Genomic DNA, 9,899 nt, shown 5'->3' with positions numbered 1-9,899 from the left:
ACGATTCCAATGGCACCACCCATGTCACCAGAAACTCTGTCACGCGCCCTCACACACGCCACTTCCGTGTTCAGCGCATCTTTGCTTCCGCCGCCACTCTCATACGCACTTTCCGTTGCGTGCTCACGTCATCTCTAACGTCAACCCTACCCTTTGCATGCGCCGCACCTACTGTTGTGCGCCCCGCGTACACCGTCTTGCTATTGTGCGCCCTCGTGCACCATTCTGCTCTCTCGCGCCGCGCGTGCGCCATTCGGCTATCGTGCACCGACTGCCGTCCCTGCTTTTGTGCACCGCTCCTCTGGCTGCTATTGTGCGCCGCTAACATCATCCGACTCTCTGCTGACGTTAGCAACTCCTTTCCTAGCTATTTTCGACCTTCCAGACTCACTGGTATACTCCGTTTTACCAAATTTTGCTCCTACAGGCATGTTCCTATTTATTTAGTGCTACTCCATTTTTATTATGGATCGCCATGATGCCTCCCATCCAATTTCTATTCTACTTAATGGTTCCAATTATGTACTGTGGGCTCAAGCCATGTCTTCCTTCCTCAAAGGACAGAAACTTTGGCGTATTATCACCGGGGATGTGACCAAACCGGTGAAAGAGAATGCTGAACTTACTGCCAAATATGAAGACCGACTCAAAGACTAGGACAGTAAAAACTACCAAATCATTACTTGGCTTCGAAATACCTCTGTTCCCTTTATTAGTCTTCAGTTTGGCCGTTTTCAACTTGACTCTGTTCCCAATCTTGCTAAAGCCATTTGGGATTTTTTAAGAGATCGATACCAAACTACCGGTCTTGCCCATCAGTATCAACTTCAGAGTCAACTCCACCGCATGCGTCAAGAAACTAGTCAGTCTATTAATGACTTTCTTTCTCAAATGTATTCTGTTTGGGACCAACTTGCTCTCTCAGAACCAGCACGGCCTCACCTTGAATATGCTGCTTTATTTACTAACTATCGTAATCAGCAGCGGTTTGTTCACTTTCTCATGGCTCTCACTCCTTCTTTTGAGCCAGTGCATGCCTCTCTTCTTCATCGCCATCCATTGCCCACTCTTGAAATAGGCTATTTCTGAGCTGTTATTTGAGGAAACTCGTCTTGGTACTCTCCAGACTCATCATACGGACTCTGTTCTTGCCACTCCTCAGTCACGGCCCTCATCAAACCAACGGACCACTGCTTGCCTCTATTGTCAAAAACAGGGGCTTCATTCTACTAATTTTTTGGTTCATTGCCCTATCTGATCCTGCCGATATTGCAACAAACTTGGTCTTGGTCATCTACAGCAGGATTGTTTTCGAAATCCATCCCAGTCATCTTCCACTAGTCACTCCTTGCACGGTGGCTCTTCTAGGGGGAGCTCTCATCGTCAATTTAATCGCACTGCTACTGCTGTCTCTGAGGATTTCTCTGAGTCTCCTGCTTCGTCTGCCCCTGTTTTTTCTCAAACAGATGTTGAGGCCATGTTCCAATAGCTTCTCTCCACCTCTGGTACACCTCCTCCTGCTGCTTTGTCTGTGACTTCAGGTAACTCTTCTTGTTATTTTGACTCCGCCTGTTGTAATCATATGACTTCCAGCTCTACTATATTCTCCTCCATATCTCCCTCTACTCATCTTCCTTCTATTCATACTGCTAATGGTTTTCTCATGTCTGTCAGTCATGTTGGGACTGTTTCCACATCCAGTTATCTTTACCTCAAGTTTATCATATCCCTGTTCTAACCTTAAACCTTATCTCTATTAGTCAATTATGTGAGCTTGGTCTAATCGTCACATTTTCTGCTAATGGTTGTTTAGTGCAGGACCCTCAGACATGATAGACTATTGGGATCGGCCGTAAGCATGGACGTCTCTATGAGCTTATTCAACTTCATGTTTCGGACTCACCACAGACCGTTGCTCCTGCATTTGCTTCCTCTTTATCTCCTTTTCATCTTTGGCATTGTCGCTTAGGAAATCTTTCTGTTAGTCGCTTAAAGTCTTTGGTTTCTAGTGGTCAATTGGGTCCTGTACTTCAAGATACTTTTGATTGTATACTCTATCAACTTGCAAAACAACCTGCTTTATCATTCAATAAAAGTACTTCTGTTTCCTATACTCCTTTTGATCTCATACATTCGGATATTTGGGGTCCATCCCCTACTACTACCATGGGGGATCTCGTTATTTTGTTGTTTTTATTGATGATTATTCACGGTTTACTTGGATTTTTCTCATGAAAACTCGGTCTGAACTTAAACATCTTTATTATAGCTTTGCCAACATGGTCCACACCCAACTTTCCAAAACCATTAAAAATTTTTACTCTGACAATGCTATGGAATATCAGGATACCGATTTCCTTTCTTTTCTTCAGAGTCATGGTACTCAACCTCATCGTTCCTGTTCTGGCATGTCCCAACAAAATGGACGTGCTGAACGGAAACATAGGCATATTCTTGACACTACTCGCGCTCTCCTTCTCTCGTCTTCCTACCTTGAAAACTTTTGGGGGGAAGCTGCCCTTACTGCTGTGTACACTATCAATTGTGTTCCTTCCCCTGTCATCCATAATCAAACTCCCTTTGAACATCTGCATGGCACTCTCCCTCCATACACCAATCTTCGAGTTTTTGGCTTTGCTTGCTTTGTTTTGCTTTAATCCCATGAACACACCAAGCTTGAACCTCGTTCTCATCTTTCCTGCTTTCTTGGATATGGGATTGAACATAAAGGCTTTCGCTATTGAGATCCTCTCTCTAAGCGTCTTCGTATCTCCTACCATGTAGTTTTCTAGGAGCACAAAATGTTTTCCTCTCTCTCCTCATTTCACTTACCCGCATTCTCCACTTCGGTCATCTTTACTAATCATTCCCTTGATCTCTTCTCTAACTACTTTAATACAGATTCCTCATTCATCGAGACACCCTTGTTGATCCCTGATCCCGGCCAAACTGTTCTCCCTGATGGTCCACCTCTCCTTGCACCTTCTCGTCCGTCTCCTCCTTCTTCGCCAGCTCTTCTCCTTACCGATCCTCCCACGGGTTGGCCGCACTGGGTAACTCAACCACCTATTCATCTTCATGATTATATTGTTGGGTCTGCTGTCTTTTCTATTTATGAACCCACCTCCTATCGTGAGGCTTGTACTAATCCTCTTTGGCAGCAAGCTATGACTGATGAACTTCAGGCTTTAGACAAAACTCATACTTGGGATGTCGTTGATCTTCCTCCTGACAAGACTGCAATTGGCTGCAAATGGGTCTACAAAATCAAGACTCATTCTGATGGCTCTTTTAAGCGCTACAAAGCTCGTTTTATTGCCAAGGGTTTCAACCAGGAATATAACATTGATTATGAGGAGACCTTTTCCCCTGTTGCTTGACTTACCTCTGTTCGCAGTTTGCTTGTTGTTGCTGCTGCTGCTCGCCACTAGGAGCTCTTTCAGATGGATGTCAAGAATGCCTTCCTTAATGGTAATCTTCTTGAGGATGTCTACATGCAACCTCCACCTGGGTTTACTTTTCCACCTCATAAGGTTTGCAAACTACAGCGTGCCCTCTATGGCCTCAAACAAGCACCCCGCGCTTGGTTTGCTAAGTTCAGTTCTACCATTCATGACTTTAGGTTCACCTCTAGCTCCTATGACTCTACTTTATTTATACGGACTACTCCTCATAGTACCACTCTTCTCCTTCTTGATGTGGATGATATGATTATCACTGGTAATGATGCAGCTGGTATTCTTCACCTCAAACGTTTTCTCCACCGTCAGTTTGAGATGAAGGACCTTAGTACTCTTAACTACTTCTTAGGCCTTGAAGTCTCCCATGATTCTACTAGTTCCTATTTGTCCCAGGACAAATATGCATCCAATCTTCTGGCCCGTGCTGGTCTTACCAATTGCAAAACTACTTCTACTCCAGTTGATCCTCAGATTCGTCTCACTCCTCTCAATGGGGATCTCCTCTAAGATGCTACTCTTTATCGCTAGCTTGTCGGTAGTCTTGTCTATCTCACTGTGACTTGTCCTGACATTGCTTATGCTGTTCACATTGTTAGTCAGTACATGTCGGCTCCTCGCACTTCCCATTATACTACTCTACTCCGCATCCCTTGCTACCTCAAAAGCACTCTGTTCCATGGCCTTCACTACTCTGCTTCCTCTTCTCTTGAACTGTGTGCTTTTTCTGATGCTGATTGGGCTAGGGATCCTACAGATCGACACTCCACCACGGGTTTCTATTTCTTCTTAGGGGGTTCTCTTCTTACTTGGCGTAGCAAGAAATAATCCCTCACTGCCCGCTCTAGTATTGAAGTTGAATACCAAGCTCTTGCTGATACTACTCAAGAACTTCTCTAGCTTCGTTGGCTCCTTGCTGATATGGGTGTTTCTTCTTCTAGCGCTACCTATCTCTATTGTGACAATCAGAGTGCCATTCAAATTACTCACAATGATGTTTTTCATGATCGCACCAAGCATATTGAGATTGATTGTCACTTCATTCGCCAGCATATTACCTGTGGCGCTGTTCTTCTTCTCCCTATTGCTTCTATCGATCAACTTGCTGATATTTTCACAAAAGCTCATCCTCCTAGTCGCTTCGATGATCTCGTTTCCAAACTCAAGCTGGTTGATGCTTACCCTCCTTGAGTTTGCGGGAGGCTGTTAGTGTAATATAGTGTTGTTAGTGTAATATAGTGTTAGTGTAATATAGCTTCCATATCTAGCTGTCGTACTAATGATGTTGTATACTTTTTGCTTTCGGTGTTAGTATCCTATGTCCACTGTTAGCATCCTATGTACCACACTTTCCTCTCTATAAAAGAGAGTGATCTACTCCTTGTAAATTACTGAACATAATACAATTTATTCAGTCTCTCTCTCTCTCTACCAAGTTTACATTCTCATACTAATTTTCTTGATTTTTCTTAATTTTAAACAATTAAGAAAATCTCCATTGGCATACTTTTATTTGATAATCTCAAATCGAGAAAGGAAAAAAAAATGAGTTGTTTTACTTATATATAGAGAATCTTATACTCTAATTCCATTTAGTGAGGAGCTTTGTGAGAGTTTCAATATCTCATATTAATTTTCTTGATTTTCTTAATTTTAAACAATTAAAAAAATTTCCATTAGCTGGCTTTTATTTGATAATCCCACATTGAGAAAAGAAGAAAAAAAATGAGTTATTTTATTCATATAAAGTGAATCTTATACTCTCATCCCATTTAATATTGTAGTGTTGTGCATGTTTCAATTCAATATAGTTTAAATTTTAAAAGTTTTAATTTATTAATTATGACCTAGTCAATTAGGCTAAATCATTTTTTATTTAATTGATTTGTTGGTTTAATCACGATTTTAGTAATTTTATTAAATATATTGGTTAGATTTGTTTAACTCTGTCGGGGTTGTTAACAACTCCGCCGGTCCCAAGCCCGGGTTAAGGAGAAGAGTTGTGTGTTAGGTAGTCGACAGCCAACACGTAAAAAAAGCCGTTCGGATCCCTTATGACAATGAATCTTACTTTGAATTGTTTAAATGCTAGGTCGTTACCCTCAAGTGACGCGTTGCGCCTGCCTCCAGGTGTTTCGAAAAGTGAGCAAGGGCCGCCGCATCAACGCCTAGGTATGATTTTCCTAGACAAGTGCAGGTAAAGAACCTAGTCCAAGACTATAGGTTTAGGGTAGCCACTTGGAATATAGGAACCTTAACTGGGAAGACGATGGAGTTGGTAGATGTTATGATTAAGAGGAGAGTTAGTATAGCTTATGTACAAGAAACTAAGTGGACGGGTGAGAAAGTTAGGAAAATTGAGGATACCAGTTTTAAACTGTATTATAGTAGTAAGGATAGACGCAGGAATGTGGTAGGAATCTTAATTGTCAAGGGTCTTATGGAGAATGTAGTAGCAGTCATTAGGAAATGAGATAGGATTATGTTAGTTACACTAATTATTGGAGAGAATATAGTGAACGTTATTAGTGCATACGTCCCTCAAGTAGAATTAGATGATCAGACTAAAAGGGATTTTTGGGAGCAAATGGATAAGATCTTACAAGAGATACCCGTAGGAGAGAACTTGGTTATAGGTGGAGATTTTAATGGCCATATAGGCATAGATAAACTAGGCTATGAAAGGGTGCATGGTGGATATAGTTTTGGTGACAGAAATGAGGTTGGAGAGAGTATCTTAGATTTTGCATTGGCTTTTGTCCTGGTGGTGGCCAATACTATGTCTAAGAAGAATGAGGAGTATTTGATAACCTTTAAGAGTGGGTCAGTTAAGAGCTAAATAGATTACTTCTTAGTGAGAAAAGTGGACTGCCTAAAATGCAATGATTATAAAGTGATTCCTAGAGAGAGCCTGACCTCTCAACATAGGATATTTGTACTAGATTTATGTTGTAGAGGGCAATACCAAGCTAAGAAGGATAGTGGGCATCATAGGACGAGATAGTGGGACCTAAAAGGGATAAATTAGAAATATTTAAGAATAGAATGGATAAGGAAGGTACTTGGGACTTGGAAGATGATGCTAACACTGTGTGGAACTCAATGGCTAATTGTATGAGGAGAATCTCAAGGGAAATACTTGGAGAGTCAAAAGGAACGAGACCTAACTCTAAGGAAACTTGGTGGTGGAGGGAAGAGGTTCAAGCGGTAGTTAAGTCAAAAAAAGAGTGCTTTAAAAAGTGGCAAAAAGATAGAACTGAGGAAAACCTTAAGAGCTATAGATTGGCTAATAAGGAGGTCAAGAAAGTAGTGAGAGAGGCTAAGTTATAAGCTTATGATAACCTATTCACTAGACTAGATAGTAAGGAGGGAGAGAACAGGGTATACAAACTTGCTAAGATATGGGAGAGGAAAACAAGAGAATTTAATCAAGTTAAGTGCATCAAAAGTAAGGATTCTAAGGTATTGGTGAGGGATGAAAAGATTAAAGAAAGATGGAAGAACTATTTTGAGAAACTACTAAATGAAGAATATGGAGGTACGACAATAAGGGAAGAAATAGCGAGTAATACGACAAACCAAGACTATAAGTTCTGTCGCAGGATTAGGAACTTTGAAGTGGAGATTGCACTTAAGAAGATGAAATCAAATAAGGCTTTAGGACCAGATGATATCCCTATTGAAGTTTGGAAGTGTTTGGGTAAAAAGGGAGTTACTTGGTTGACTAGGTTGTTTAACAAAATTTTGTTGACTAGGAACATGCCAGATGAGTGGAGGAAGAGTATTTTAGTGCCAATCTATAAGAATAAAGAAGATATCCAGAATTACAACAACTATAGAGGGAATCAAGCTAATATGTCATATAATGAAAGTGTGGGAGAGAATGATAGAACGCCAATTATGAGATATAACAGAGATGTCAGAGAATCAATTTGGGTTTATGCCTGGCAGGTCAACAATGGAAGTGATCTATCTTTTGAGGAGAGTAATAGAAAAATATAGAGAAAAGAAAAGAGAAGAGACATTCATATGGTGTTTATCGACCTTGAGAAAGTATATGATAGAGTGCCCCGGGATATAAAATGGTGGGTGTTAGCAAAGAGATTGGTGACAAAAGGTTACATTGATGTGATTAGGGACACGTATGAAGGGGTGGTGACCACTATTAGATCGCCTGGAGAGACAAATGAATTTCCTATCACTGTAGGGTTACACCAAGGATCTACCTTAAGTCCTTATCTTTTTGCTTTAGTTATGGATGAGTTGACGAGAAATATCCAGGATGACGTGCCATGGTGTATGCTTTTTGCAGACGATATAGTGCTAGTGGATAAGACTAGAGAATGAGTTAATACAAAGTTAGAGATTTGGAGAAAAGCTCTTAAATCTAAAGGATTTCGGATAAGTAGAACTAAGGCAGAGTACATGGAGTATAAATTTAGTAATAGTAACAATGAAAGCAGAGGAGAAGTGAAAATTGAGAACCAAGAACTACTTAAGAGTGAACATTTTCGTTATTTAGGGTCGATTATTATAACAGCGGAGGAGATTGATGCAGATGTGGCCCATAGGATTAAGGCAAGATGGTGTAAGTGGAGAAGTGCGTCTGGGATATTGTGCGATAGACAAATACCCACTAGACTTAAAAGTAAGTTCTATAAAATGGCTATTAGACTAGCGATATTGTATGTGACGGAGTGTTGGGCAACCAAGAAACAACATGTAGATAAGATGAGTGTGGCTGAAATGAGAATGCTAAGGTGGATGTGTGGCAAGACTAGAGAAGACATAATTAGGAATGAGTATATTCGGGAATGGGTAGAAGTAGCACCGATAGAAGATAAGTTGAGAGAGAATCGATTGAGATGGTTTGGTCATATTCAATGGAGACCAACAGAGACAGTAGTGAAGAGATGCGATGTTGTAACGGTTGATAGAAGCGTTAAGGGACGGGGTAGGCATAGATTAACGTTGGTTAGTGTTGTAAATAGAGATATGGATCTACTAAATTTGACTAACGAAATGGCCTTTGATAGGGCCGCGTGGAGAAGAAATATTCATGTAGCCGACCCCATTTGATGGGACCTAAGGCTTGGTTTGGTATTGGTTAGATTTGTTTGATTCGAAATAAACTAAAGATTGATATGATTAAAGATTAAAAAACTGAGATTGTTTGATTAAAAATAAACTTTCGTCCAAATAATTGTTAACTTTTATTTTATAATCCCACATCCGAGGAAAAAAAAGAAGAAGTGAATTGTTTCACTTATATAAAGTAGATCTTAATAGTATAGTATTGTGTATACTTCAATTCAAGACAGTTTAAATTTTAAAATTAAAATAACATTTAAAAGTTTTAATTGATTAATTTTTGTATAAATTAGTTGGTCATTTGACCTAATCGATTAGGTTGAATAATTTTGGGTTTGACCGATTCGTCGGTTTAATCGCAATTTCTCGTATTGATTTTATTAATTTTAAACAATTAAAAAAATTTCCATTGGCTAACTTCCATTTAACCATATAAAAATACTCTAATTAGTTTATAATTTATTTTATAATCCCACATTTGGAGAATAAGAAAAAGCAAAGTTTGTTTTACTATCTATCTATATATTATATAAAGAAAATGAGATTTTTAGAAAGAAGCCTTCTAGGAGTTCTAAATCCTTATTCTAAAATTATTGAATTTTTTTAATTTTAAACAATTAAGAAAATTTCCGTTGGCTAGCTTCCATTTATCTTTTATTTTACAATTCCACATCGGAAAAAAAAAAACTAAAAAGTGAATTATTTCACTTACATAAACTGAATATTATGCTCCCATTTACATAAGCAAAAGGAAATTTTTTGTGAGAAACCCTATGATCAATATCTTATACTCATTTTTTTTTTTCTTAATTTTAAATAATTAAGAAAATTCTCATTGACTAGCTTCTATTTTGCTTTTATTTTATAATCCCACATAGTTTTGATTTTAAAAATAATTTTGTATGAAATTTTGAAACTCTCATAATATTTAACTTTAAAATAATTACAATATCACATCGAGAAAAAAAAAAGTGAGTTGTTTCACTTATATAAAATGAATCTTATAAAGAGAGTTTTAAGGGAGAAATCTTCTAGAAGCTCCAAACCATCAGTCTAAAATTATTGATTTTTTTTAATTTTAAACAATTAAGAAAATTCGTATTGGTTTGTTTACATTTACCCTTTATTTTACAATCCCAAATCGAAAAAAAAAAAAAAAAAAAAAAAAAAAAAAAAAAACTGAATTGTTTTATTTACATAAAGTGAATCTTATGTTCCAATTTATATAAATTATTGAAATTTATTAATTTTAAACAATTAAGAAAATCTCTATTGGTTAGTTTCCATTTAATTTTTATTTTATAATCTCACATTGAAAAAAGAAGAAAAAAAGTGAATTGTTTCATTTAT

This window comes from Camellia sinensis, chromosome 4, assembly GCF_055761805.1.
Source record: "Camellia sinensis isolate YWXY chromosome 4, ASM5576180v1, whole genome shotgun sequence".
In the NCBI taxonomy this organism is placed as follows: Eukaryota; Viridiplantae; Streptophyta; class Magnoliopsida; order Ericales; family Theaceae; genus Camellia; species Camellia sinensis.
The sequence above is the reverse complement of the archived record's forward strand: the minus strand, read 5'-3'. Positions refer to the sequence as shown.